Here is a 14,009-nt window from a genome sequence, read left to right as displayed (position 1 = left end):
ACAAAGAAATGGAAAGACATCCCCTGCTCATGGATCAGAAAAATTAACATTATCAAAATGGCCATCCTACCAAAAGCAATCTATAGATTCAATGCTATTCCAATTAAAATTTCAATGTCATTCTTTAAAGAAATAGAAAAAATATTGATGAAATTCATATGGAGCCACCAAAAACCTTGAATAGCCAAAACCCTCCTGAAAAAAAAGAAGGGAATGGAGGCATCACTCTCCCAGATTTCAAACTATACTACAAAGCCATAATAATCAAAACTGCATGGCATTGGAACCAGAACAGACACATGGACCAATGGAAACAAATAGAAAATCCAGAAATAAACCCACAGATTTATCATCAACTAATCTTTGACAAAGGAACAAAGAATATGCACTGGAGCAAAGAAAGTTTGTTCAATAAATGGTGCTGGGAAAACTGGGTCACTACATGCAAAAGAATGAAGCTTGACTACTACCTCACACCATCCACAAAAACCAACTCAAAATGGATTAAAGAACTTGACATAAGACCTGAAACCATAAAATATATAGAAGGAAAGACAGGTGAAACACTACATGACATGCACCTCAAAGACATCTTTACAGACACATCACCCAAAGCAGTGATAGTGAAGGCAGAGATAAACAGCTGGGACTACATCAAATTAAAGAGCTTCTGCACAGCAAAAGAGACAATAACCAAAACAAAGAGAAACCCCACCGACTGGGAGAACATTTTTGCACACAACACTAATGATAAAGGACTGATCACAAAAAAATCTACAAAGAGCTGATGAGACTCAACAAAAACAAAGAAAATAGTCCATTCAAAAAATAGGCAGAAGAGCTAAAAAGAAACTTCTCCGATGAGGAAATACAAATAGCCACCAGGCATATGAAAAAATGTTCAACATCACTTGCAATCAGGGAAATGCAAATCAAAACTACAATGAGATACCATCTCACACCACTGAGAATGGCGCATATTAAAAAAACTAGCAACAACAAATGTTGGCGACGATGTGAAGAAAAAGGAACTCTCCTGCACTGCTGGTGCAAGTGCAAACTGGTCCAACTGCTATGGAAAGCTGTGTGGAGATTTCTGGGCCTACTAAACATAGAGCTTCCATATAATCCAGCAATTCCACTCCTAGATATTTACCCAAAGGACACAGAAACATTAATTCCAAAGAGCACCTGCATGCCTATGTTTATAGCAGCACTATTTATAATAGCTAAGCTTTGGAAACAACCCAAATGCCCAAAAATAGATGACTGGATCAAGAAGATGTGGTACATATACACCATGGAATATTACTCAGCATTCAAAAAAGATAAACACCTGCAATTTGCAGCAACATGGATGGCGCTGGAAGGAATCATGCTTAGTGAAATAAGCCAGAAAGAAAAAGAAAAATACCAGATGGTCTCACTCATAACAGGAATCTAGAAAAACCTAAATAAGGGACCAGGAAAAAGAATATAAGAAAGAAAAAAATCAAAATCAACAAACAACTATGAACCAGAGACACACTTTGGTGGTAGCGGGGAGGGGAGGAAATGGGGTCAAAATCAGGGGGTTGCAATTGTATGGGGAATATAAAAATAATTTTTAAAAATTCAAACAAAAAAAGAGTGGGAAACAACAGCAACAAAAAAAAGAGTATGTCCAGGATGATATTAGGGTTTTGGGATCAACCTAACAATAACATGCTCATAAGAAAATGATGGCAGTTCTCAAACAATCTCCTTGAATGTCTTTAACTATCAAATTTCTGCAATAAATACTTGTTTCAATATTAAAGGACATCAGTGGCATTTAGAGCATAAAGAAATACCTCAGTGTCCATATAACCCAGCCAAACACCATTCTCAATTCTCTGTGTAGAATGTTCTTGACCTAAGCAGAGCACCAACTGAAAAGAGAAACAAGTAGATCCTTAATATTTTGGGTCTTTGAAACAAATATTCTAAGTTCCTGTGTAGCATTATATAGTTATTATCTGGGACCTTGTAAATTCTTCCTGATTATTCAGGATGTGCTGAGTGTTCTCTTAGAAGGAAGATGCTTACATATGATAATATATAATTGATGATGGTAAAGAAAAAATAAATCTGCAAGGTCTTGCTACAGAGGAGACGTGCTGATCAGATCCATATTTATATCTTACAAGTAAGTGACAAGTAACAAAGAGCAGACAGCCAGGACTTGACAGAGGGACAAGATCAATACAAAGAATGAGTTAGGAAAAGGTTTTCTCAGAAGATACCACCAGAAATCAATGCAGTCAATAAGAATTTGTTGACTTATTTGGATACATAAAACACAGAGGAGTTAGGGAAAGGTTTTGTGATTGAGCAGAGGGAAGAATGATAGTAGATAAAGGAAGAGAAAAAGACAAGTTTAATCCCTGCAGCTAATGTTTTTCATCTCCAATGAAAGAGTTTAAATAGATCATCTCAAGCATCCTTGCCAGTCAAGATTTGGTCAGTCTTAAGACATAGAATAATCCCAGGCAGCATAGAATAATCCCATCAGTAACCTGACAGAGGAGTTCCAACCCAAAGAATCTGCACGTCAAATTTATTCAAACAATCAAACCTGAACTTGGGATGCCTCTAATTAGTCTATCTATTCTCTCAGAGTTTACATGCAATGAAGTTTTGATATTCTAAATAAATGATCTCTGAGGAAATATTGGTCAATAATTTTAGAAATGTGGGGAGAGGACTGTGAAAACACATTCATTTATAAATTATATACATTACTACTTTTCTGTTGTATTATAAACATATAACATGCAAAAATGGAAAGTAAAAAGGATTTAATTTATAAACATGTGGAAACCCAAAATTTAAAAAATTATACTATTTACAATTAAGCCAATACAATTATACTATTTATAATTAAATTATACTACTTACCATTAAACAAGTGGATCCACTGAAATACACTGCTAAGAGGTGCAGGGGGTGAGACAGGAGAGGTCTATTACACCATGTGGGTCAGCTCCTGGCCAGGGATCCAACTTGTGCTTCAGTGATTGCAGATAGCTTCATAGTGGTGAGACTTACCCCCTTGCACCACCAGGGAAGCCCAACACTGAAAGTTATTAAATGATGATGAGAGACACCAAAGAAAACTAAGTAAACAGAGAGCTATACCATGTTCAAATAGAAGACCTGATGTAATAAAGACATCAGTTTTCCCAAATTGACTATAAGTTTAATGTAATTCCTATCAAATTCCCAGTAAAGATTTTTTTGTAGACATAGACAAGTGAATTATTTAGTTTATATGGACATAGAATACCTAAAATTAATTTGAGAAGAATAAAATTGGAAGAATAATTCTCCCAGACTTTAGGACTTACTATAAGACTAGCATAATTAAGAGAATGTGGCAATGGTGAAGGAATAGATATATAAATCAGTAGAATAGAATAGAGATCACAGATGTAGGCCCACAAACAGATGTCCAACTAATTATATACAAGGGGGAAGGCAATACAATGCATAATAGATAACCTCTTTAAAAGTGGTGATGGAGTAATTAGGTATCCAAAGGGAGAAAAATGAACATCTAAACCTTGTAACATATACAAAAATTAACACAAAATAGATCATGAACTTAAAATTAAAAAAATGAAAGTTTTAGAAAACAGCATGGGAGGGCCTCGCTGGTGGCACCAGGGTTAAAGACAGTGCTATCAAGCTATCGGCAGCCACTGCAGCAGGAGTTCTATCTCCTGCAGGCCAGGGAGCAACCCACATGGCACAGCAGACCTCTCCTGTCTCACCTGCTGCTCCACTCAGCATTGTATTTCAGTCAATCTGCCTGTTCTGCTCCCCACTCTCTCTGGTGAATCCTTTCACCCTCCACACCTCTGGCCTATGCCCCAGTCCCCAGTTCTTGTATACATAAATAAATAAAATCTTTAAAAAGAAAACAGCATGGGAAAAAATCTTCAGAACCTAGAGCGAAGTGATGAGTTCATAGAATTGACCTTAAAAGCCATAAAATATGAGAGAAAACTGATAAACTGGACCTTATCAAAATTTAAACTTTATTCCCTGAGGCTTATGTGAAGAGGGTGAAAAGGCAAGCTGCAAGATTGGGAGAAAAGATCTGCAAACCACATGTGACAACAACTGACTTGTATCTAGAATCTTTCATAATTCCACAACAGCAACAAAAAAATTCAAACAATCCAATTAGAAAATGGACAAAGATATGAACAGCCATTTCATTGAAAAGAATGCAAAGCTCATGCAAAGATGTTCAACATGTAAAGTAAACCATGATGAGATGTCACCACACACCTTTCTGAATGGCTAAAATGAAAAATAGTGACACCACCAAATGCTGATGAGGATGCAGAGATACTGGATTACTCACACATTGCTGGTTGGAATGTAAAAAGAGCATTGTAACCATGGAAAATGGTGCAAATGTACTTGCCATGTGACTTGGCAATAATACTCCTAGGCATTTATCCTAGAGAATGAAAATATGTGTGTTCACATAGAAATATGTACAAGAATAACCATACCATTCTTAATAATAATAGCCAGAAACTGGAAACAATGCAGGTGTCCTTCAGTGGATGAATAGTTAAAATAAAAATTGTGGTATCCCCATACTATTGAACAATGGAATACGATTGAACAATGAAAAGGAACAAACTTGTTGCACACATGTTGTTACACACAGTGTTGTTACAAACAGTAGAAAGAAAAATACCCCTCTACCTCCTCCCCCAAAAGATGTGGACTCTCTAGTCCCCAGAACCTTGAGTATGTTAGGAACTTTGCAGGTATAGTGATGACTAGGGTCACAGATCTTACGTTAGGGAGATTATTTTGAATTATCTAGGTGGGTCCAATCTAATCACAAGAACTCTTAGAAGAGAATTTTCTTGGAGTTGGAGTGATGTATCAGAAGAAGTTACAGAGATTACAAATGTGAGTGTGCCTCGATCTGCAGTTGCTGGGGCAGACCATGAAAAAAAGGGAGCAGGATGCAGGCAGCTTCTATGAGAAAAGACGGTCCTGGCTGACAACCACCATGGAAAGGACTTTGTCTACAATGCAAGAAACTGAATTTGGCCAAAAACCTGAATTTGCTTGGAAGTGGAATCATCCCCAGAGCCTCCACAAGGAATACAGATCGTAAGTTAGGCCTTGTGAGATACTAAGCAGAGAGTCCAGTTGATCTGTGCTATTCCTAGACTTAATACCTCTAGAACCATGAGATAATAAATGTGTGTTGCTTTAAGTATCTAAATTTGGGTAATTTTGTGTGGCAACAATAAAAAACTAGTAAATGCAATACCTTGGATGGAATCTATGGGAAAAAAAGCCAGTTTCAAGAGGTGACATCTAAATGATTTTATTTATATAGTATTTTAAATGATAAAATTATAGATACGTAAAATAGATTACTGGTTGCTAAACACTAGGGTAAGGAGAGAGTAAGGCAGATATATGAATGGGTCGAATGATGGATCCTTGTGGTGATGCAGTTATTCTGTAACTTTACTGAAGTGATGGTTATGTGAATGCACATGTGCCAAGGTTGCATGGAGTTAAAGACAATGCACATGGATGAATGCAAAACTGGTAAAATCTGCATAAAGTGAGTGGATTATATCCATCAATCAGTGGATAGTGATACTGCTCTATAGATTTGCTAGACATTGCCAATGAGAAAAAGTGGGTTAAATGTATATGGGGTATTATTTCATACAACTACATATGCATCTACAATTACCCCAAAATAAAAAGATTAATTAAAATATTTGGATTTACTAGATTAAAAATGCATATTTTAAGAGTAATATTTTCTTATTTTTAACTTATTTATTCATGATATAAAACCATTGCTTTCACTTAAGGTTATTATAGTGGAAACAATAGAATTAAATAATTCAATTTTAAAATGAGCTGAAGAGTAAGGTGACGTTCACTCTTGACAGTTTCTTGTTATTCACTTGTGTTTGCATTCTTAGAGCTGTCAACAACAGTTTCCCTGTGGGAATCTCTTTAGAAGACATTGGTTCACTTGGTGACAATTAATTTAATTAAAATTAGGCAACAGAATTCATAAATCTACTCAACAGAATACTTTCATTTCTTATTCTGTAACAAATAATTGCAAATTTAGTGGTTTGAAACACAGATTTATCATTTTATCATTCTGTAGGTCAGAAATACAAAAAAGGTCTCACTCAGTTAAACACAAGGTGTTGGCAGGACTGTGTCTTGTGGAGACTCTAGGGGCCATTCTGTTTCCTTGGCTGCTCCATCTCCCAGAGCCTGCTTGCACCCACTTGGCCAGTTATCCCCTTCAGGCAATCACATTACTCTCATCTCTGCTTCAGTCATCACATCTTTCACTGTGACACTCCCGCCTCCTTATGGTTCACTTATAAGGACCCTGGTGACTACATTGGGGCCTCTGAGATAATCCAAGATACTCTCACCACCTCACAATCCTTTATTTAATCACAAACTTCTTTTTGCCACACGAGTGACTCTAATCACAGATTCTACCGCATAGAATATAGACAACTATGGGAGGCATTTTTCAGTCTGCTGCACAGGATAAACACCAACTGCAGGGTATTCCAGATACACCCAGATGTGTGAGGACTCCATGGTGGTGCTGGCATACTCTTCAGGGTATCCCATGTATCAAGGTCCATGATCATTTCACATGTAGACCTAGAGAAAGTATTGGCTTTAATTAAATATCATGACAGTTTTTAATATCCTTTTTATTTTTTAGTTTATGCATCGTTTAAAAGTAGAATTTCTAACATTTTCTTTCTAAGACTCACTTGATTGCTTGTATACCCCTGAGGTCAAAGAAGTCAGGACTGTACAATAAAGAACAGCAGAATTGTTCTCTGCATATTCTATTTTCTTTTGTCTTTGACGAGATCATAAATAGTTCTAGGCATTTTTTTCCTGTGGCTTTCTTTTGGAAAGGACATTACAAAGATAGTGGTAGTGTCATGACATTATTTCTTCCCAAATTGTTCAGAGAGCTCAAAGGACACAAAGCTATTTTTATTCATTGAGGCTTAGAGCTGACATTAGATAAAGAGCATTGGTGCCAGGGTCCTCCTGATAACAGAACACGTGCCTTTGTGAGCAGTCTTGAGGGGATGACACAGGCTCACAGAAAATCAGGATTGCGGCAGATGTAATTATAAAGAGAATCACAAGACATGGACTTAGAGATAATTTGGAACAGCATGATTGAACAGCAGAGGAATATGGAAATGTTCACTGATAAACAATGCTAGCCGTGCCACATCTTGAGAAGTGGTGTAAGATATGCAATGGACAGATCATCTGAAAGGCACTCAATGGAATTTATCCCCCATACTGATGTTAATATTTAACCAAATCCTAGTTTTGTCACCAAACATCATTTTATATATTCAGTCAATGGAGCCTGAAGCATTGATCTTTAGTTGCTGAGGAACAAATTAATTAGACCTGTAAATGACTTTTAAGCTAAAAATAATAAGAACCAAATATTTGGAAGTGACATCAGGACTGACCTGCAAAGAGTCTATAGGTTTCTGTTTGCTAGAATAATAACCCATTTGCAAGAACTGCATATGCAAGCCAAATCTCCTAATCAGTTTACTTAGAAAATAACATTGAGGTCACATTACATTAGCAAGGGGAAATGGAAAGCAGAATTAATTACTTCAATACTGTAAGCTAGAGTAAACAAATGTTGCTTCAATTATCTGATTCTTTCAGATGAGACTTGTGGGGTCTGAATGATCTGAATTGCATTGTAACTGATTTTCACTTTGCTAAATTAGACAAAGTCTAAAAAGGCCCAGAAAACAAAATTTTCCTAGAGGATTTTTTATGAGTGACTCATACAGTTGAATTTGTAAGAATGTAATGTATAAACTTATATGCTGGCCAATTATATAAATATAGATATATGTAATTTTCCAGTTTTATAAACATTAAACCATTTCAGGTTAAAATATTTTCATAACTGTCAGCCGATTCATAATTACAATTTTAGGAAAATAGCATGTGGGCAGCAGGCTGGACACATACTGATTTATTATCACAGTATGGACCTCCCAATTTCATGGGTATGAAAATTTTAGGTAACATTTGACTTTAGATCTATACATAATAGATTGTTCAAAGAGATGGAAATACAGGAGGAACTCACTTGAATCATAGGGCAGTTCACTTTCATTTTGCATGGTTTTTGTGTCAAGGGTGACTGAAAATTTTAAAACCAGATGGATGGGATTTAAGAGTTATTTAATCTAGTGGCACCTAGTCACCAGTCTTTAGTCCTGTGCTGGGCTCTCTGCCTAGGAATTTATAGCTAATTGCCTTATTTTCAGACAGGAAAAATGTTTTCCAAGGGAAAGAAAAGCTCCAGCTTTTCAATTTTTGTAGTTTGTTTTTTAAAGGCAGTCTCTAGGCCCTGTCCTGGATTTTCTGATTGTGCAATTTTGTGGGTGTGACCCTGGAATCTATATTTTTTCAAAAGCTTTCCAGATGATTCTGTGGTCCAAGTATTTGTAGAGGCCACTGGTGCTAGTCCAACATCTTCACTTTGATATGCATAAGCTGAGGTCTGTCTTGTCCCAGGTCTGACAGGGAAGGAGAGTCCAAGCACCCCGAGTTCTGGTCCTTTTATGTCCCTCAGTGGGTAGGGCAGCTGACTGAGGAGTGCGAAGAGGTGCTTGTTTAAACCCCACTCCACAGTTCACACTCTAGATGGTACTTGCATTTCCTTCCCTGGGAAATTTTAAACAACAAAAATGAATTTAATTTACTGATAATTTAATAACTGAAATCTTGTCTGAAAATAGACAAATGGGTAAGATAACATCTTACTATCTTTTCCAACACTCACATTCATTACTTCCTCAATTTAATACCAGAAGGAATCCAGTTTGCTTTCTTTCACTTTCTTTTGTTGAGATGGTTTCCCCAGAAGCTTTCACAAATGGTAGAAACTCACTTCCCTCTTCTTTCTCTCTTCTTAGCTTTTCTTATTTGAAGGGTAACTACACTAAGTAAATACTTACATATGCAAAACCTATCCCCACCCAGCCATTGGCATGTACTTAACACTTTCAGATCAAATGTACAGAGTGTCTAAGTGGAAGGGCTTTCAGCTAGTTTAGCATAAATACAACAGCGCCACCTTGTGTTGCATTCCTGGGAGAATTCACCTCTGGTAGCACAAAAGCTTGGGTGAGGAGGGATGTAGCAACTAGCTCCCTTATTTTCACTACTGAAAGCAATAATGGCTCATTTTCTCTTGAAAAACTCATCTGTTCGGTACCAGCCTACAATTTCCTCCTATAAAATGTACATATCTGTAATCTAAAATGTGACTGAAAATGGAAAAGCAGAAATAAGTATATATATATTAGTTAAATCCAAGACAAGTGCAATTTTAGCAAATATTTTAAAGGGAAAAACTACTCAATTTTATAATATTTGAAGATAAATGCACATTTAGATTATTAATGAAGGCTTCCTCAAAAGATTCTCTTCTTTTGGAGAAGTACATTTTGTACCATGTATTTGTGTATTAAAGGGAGAAAAGGATTTTTCATAAGACCTCTATCACAATAGCCCTATTATGAATAATATAGACAAAATATTTCTATTATGAGCAAAAATCTTATATTCCAAGTAAAGGATTATTTATATTTGAAACATTTCTATGGAGGCAAATTATGAATACCAGTTTGGAACTGAAGGACTATACTACAAAGACAATGAATAGAAATATTAACAAGCTAAGGTGCTACTCTCATTTGATCTTTTCACAAAGAAAAAAAAAACAACAAAAACCACAGTTAATTAAGGAAGATTGTTTTCAATTGCAATTCTAAATGTCAAAATTATTCTAACAAATTAGCAATTCTTTGTCTCTGAAGTTATTTGGAGAATTGAGTATGAGACCATACAACCTTGACACAGTTGCAGGATGAAAAGTTACAGGATTAGAAAGCAGCAAATTTCATGGCCTTTCTGGGACTGGTCATAGAGAACCCAGACAGTCCTATAAAGAGCTCAGAAATGTTACATTTATTTGTAAAAGGAGGATTTTGTGTTCTTAGTTTGTTTACCATCTTTGATCCTATCTGTAGAAAATACATTTCCTTTAATTACTAAACTCTTATTATTTGTAGTGTCTTCCAAACATAATTCCTGAATACCAAGCTCTTCTTAACTCTTCTCTGTGAATTCTTATGCCTTTCATTTCTTTCTCTTGCCTAATTTCATGGTTGCTATCTTAAGTAAAATGTTAAATAAAGTGGGAATGACTATCTATGCATTGTTCTTGATTTTCATGGAAATTACTATGGTTTTATCCCATTAAATAAAACTCTGGCTTTTGAAGTTGTTAGGTTTATTTTTTATTTTGTTATTATCCATTAAAAATATGCTTCACTGTGCTGAGATATTTAAGTGACTACAAATAAGAAGAAAAAAGATATTCCTTAATTAGGCATACTCTTTTGGGTACAAAAATAACACAAGTGACATACTTGGTTGGGCAAAGTATTTAATTTTTGGATAAATTTGTTATATGGTATACTTCAATTAGCTTATAATCTGATTTATAAAAATAATGAATTTATGGTTATGAAGAGTATCTGTATTTTAAAGACATGTGGCGTTCGAGTTCTAATCATAAACTTGGAGGGCATCTGGCAAATACTAGTTGACAAATATGATGGAAATATACTTCTTTCTCTCAAGCAGAGATACCCTCACCAGCTCCTGTAGGGGAGGAGTTTCCCCATGTAGATTCTTCTAGACTGGTCTAGCAATCAAATTAACACCAAATAGATTAGAAGAAAAAAACTAATTTAATTACATATGCATGAAAAATTTGCATATGCGTTAATTCTAAAGCCAATGGCACAAAATGATGGTATATATTATGAGCTAAGGAATGGGATAGAGGTTTCAAGAAAAGAAGAGGGAGATCCACATGATGAAGACCAGATGCTCTGTAATTAGATATTTGCTCTGCCATAGAGCATCATTCAATAGAAACATTCTATATATTCAATAGAAATGTTAATTCTGTTAAAAAAAATCCTAATTCCAGGTAATTTACCCAATTTTCATCTTTTAGGTTGTTGGAGTGGGAGGGGGAGATTAAAAGTTTGTTGTAAACCTACAGGGTCTTGATTGACCTCAGCTCAAAATCATCTACATGTCACAATTACACATCTTGGAGAGAACTAGCCTTCACTCTCTCAGTGGCTATTCACTGATCTGCTAATCACAGCCTCTTGACTTCTCTTTTTCTTTTCTTTTTTTTTAAAGATTTATTCATTTATACAAGAACTGGGGTACAGGCCAGAAACATGGGAGGATTCACCAGAGACAGAGTGGGGAGCAGAACAGGCAAATGGACCGAAAACACTGCTGAGGGGAGCAATGGGCAAAACAGGAGAGGTCTGCCGCGCCGTGTAGGCATCTCCATGGCCGGCCAGGAATCGAACCCGCGCTGCAGAGGCTGCAGCTTCACAGCACTGCGCTCACAGCACTGTGCTCAACCCGTGGGGAGGCCTGATTTCTCGTTTTCTAAGCACTGTTAGTTCTCTGAACACACATACACCAAAGTTTCAACCCTTTCCCCTATCCTTCATTCAGGGTGACACCCCACCAAAGGGCACCTACCTATAACAAAATGGAGACTTTAAAGTTACCCAAATTCTTTTTCTCCTTTCCATTAGACTTTCATTGAAATTTTCTATCATCCAAATGCCTTCCCTAGTTAGCAGAGAGCTACTACAAATGCCCTAAAAAATCTAAATAGTGGGTACTCAGATTTCACATGCAAATTCTCCAGTTTATCTGTTACTTGTAGAAAACAGGCTTATTTCTCCATCACCAATTTGTGACTCAGAGAGTTCAAACTAATTTTACATAAATTAGTTTATGTAAAAAACACTAATAATTTTATTGCATTGAAAGTTTATAATGTAATAAAATTAAAATTTTATAATGCATCTTCAAAGAAGTAAATTTTAATTTACTTGTTACTTGAATTATATTATCTATATCATGGTCATTAGTTGTTTTAATTTTAACAGTATATCTAAATTTTTTAAATCTAATTTGGGTCCTTGGGAAATCGTAGACTGAATTTCTAATGTCTCAGTTCTATACTGCAAGCTACATGGCTTATCACTCAAGGTACAGGAAATGACCATTTGTTCATAATGGGATAATAATTTCTAAAGCAGTGGACTATTTTTAAAAACTGTAAGTATTTTATTAGTCTATATTTATTAGTTAGTATGAGTTAGATATATTAGTCTGCTTGGATTTCCCTAACAAAGTACCACAGATTAACCAAAAGAAATGCATTTTCTTATAGCTATAAAGGTTAGTGGTCCAAAATCAAGGTACCAACAGGACTGGTTTCTCATGAGACCTGGTTTGTAGATGCTCACCTGCTTTTTGTGTTCTCACCTGACTTTTTTTGTGTGTGTTCATGGAAGGAGAGAACCTTTAATGTCTTTCCCTGTTTTTATAAACGCACCAGTATGAGGGCTTCAACATACAGATTTTTGAGAGGCACATTCACCCCCATAGCATTCTGCTCTCTGGCCCTCCAAATTCCTATCATTTTCTTATGTATAATACATTCTCCCTATCCCAACAAATCCCAAAGTAGTAACCATTTCTACATCAATTCCAAGTCTGAAGTGTCATGTCAATGGCATAAAAATCAGGTTTGGGTGAGACATAAGGTATGATTCACCCTGAGGCAAAATTTTTATCCAGTTGTGAACCTAGTTTTAAAAAATCAAAAACCTAGTTTACTTATGTAGTTTCTAGTTTCTAGAAAAGTACTAAATGTACTTCTAAAGTTATGTACTTCCAAAATACAATGAGACCTGGTTTGTAGGCCAATGTAGGGCAGGTAGAGGATGTATATTCTTACTCTAAAAGGGTATAATCGGAAACAAGAAAAGAGCAAATCAAAAATCTAGCAAAGCAAATTCAATTCATATGAAGATTTCTGAATATTCTTTGGGTGAATTCTGTGTCCTGCAGGCCACCAGGGCAGTAATATAGTACCTTGGGCAGTGTCTAGAGCATGGCTGACTCCTAACACCTGCCACATTTCCCTCTTGCTGTGATATGGAATGAACATGATTCTCCATTGTCTGGAATCCCTAATTCTATAAACTAATAGACCTGTATTTAAAGTAAATTACTTCAAATGTGCATGTTGGTAAAGAGTTCATTGTTAGCTTGTTGACTGCTAATTATGATGGAATAGGTGCCTCCTAACCTATAGTCGGCTGGTGACTTAAATTATCTGAATGTCTAATTGATCCAGTGACTGGACTCTGAAAAAAAATTCTTGCAAATCAAAGATGGTAGCAGAACTTAAAATTTCCTATTGCCTGAGTAGTGAATTAATATCTATAGCATTCTTTGGAATGCTCAGAAAACATCCAAGTACATCAAGATTATCAGCAAGTTTACTAGAGAAAAGCCAGTGTCTGATTTGGTCCAGAGTGGGTTTGATTTTTTTTTTCCTATATATTTTTGAAGTTTCAATTTTTGATTTTTTAAAGATCAAAAGTTTCAGATGGAATTTATTTTTTTCATAATCTTGACCAAATAGTAGTTTTAAACCTGGACCTGTATTGAGAACAGGGATAATAAATGTGCTTGATACACACACACACACACACACACATGCACACATACATGATACATACATATATGATAGACATATATCATGGTATGATATATACATGTCAATGTAATATCATATATATATATATATATATATATATATATATATCCCATACTATGAATGCAAAACCACAGCAACTGTTGAATTTTTATAGTGTAAACTTGGCAGATACAGCCCCTGTCACCTCATTGGAACTTACAGGTTGGTGACATAAAAAATATTAAAGACTATATAAATGACTAAATAGTTACAAATA

This window comes from Talpa europaea (genome assembly GCF_964194135.1).
Source record: "Talpa europaea genome assembly, chromosome: 6".
NCBI classification, from domain to species: Eukaryota; Metazoa; Chordata; class Mammalia; order Eulipotyphla; family Talpidae; genus Talpa; species Talpa europaea.
The sequence above is the reverse complement of the archived record's forward strand: the minus strand, read 5'-3'. Positions refer to the sequence as shown.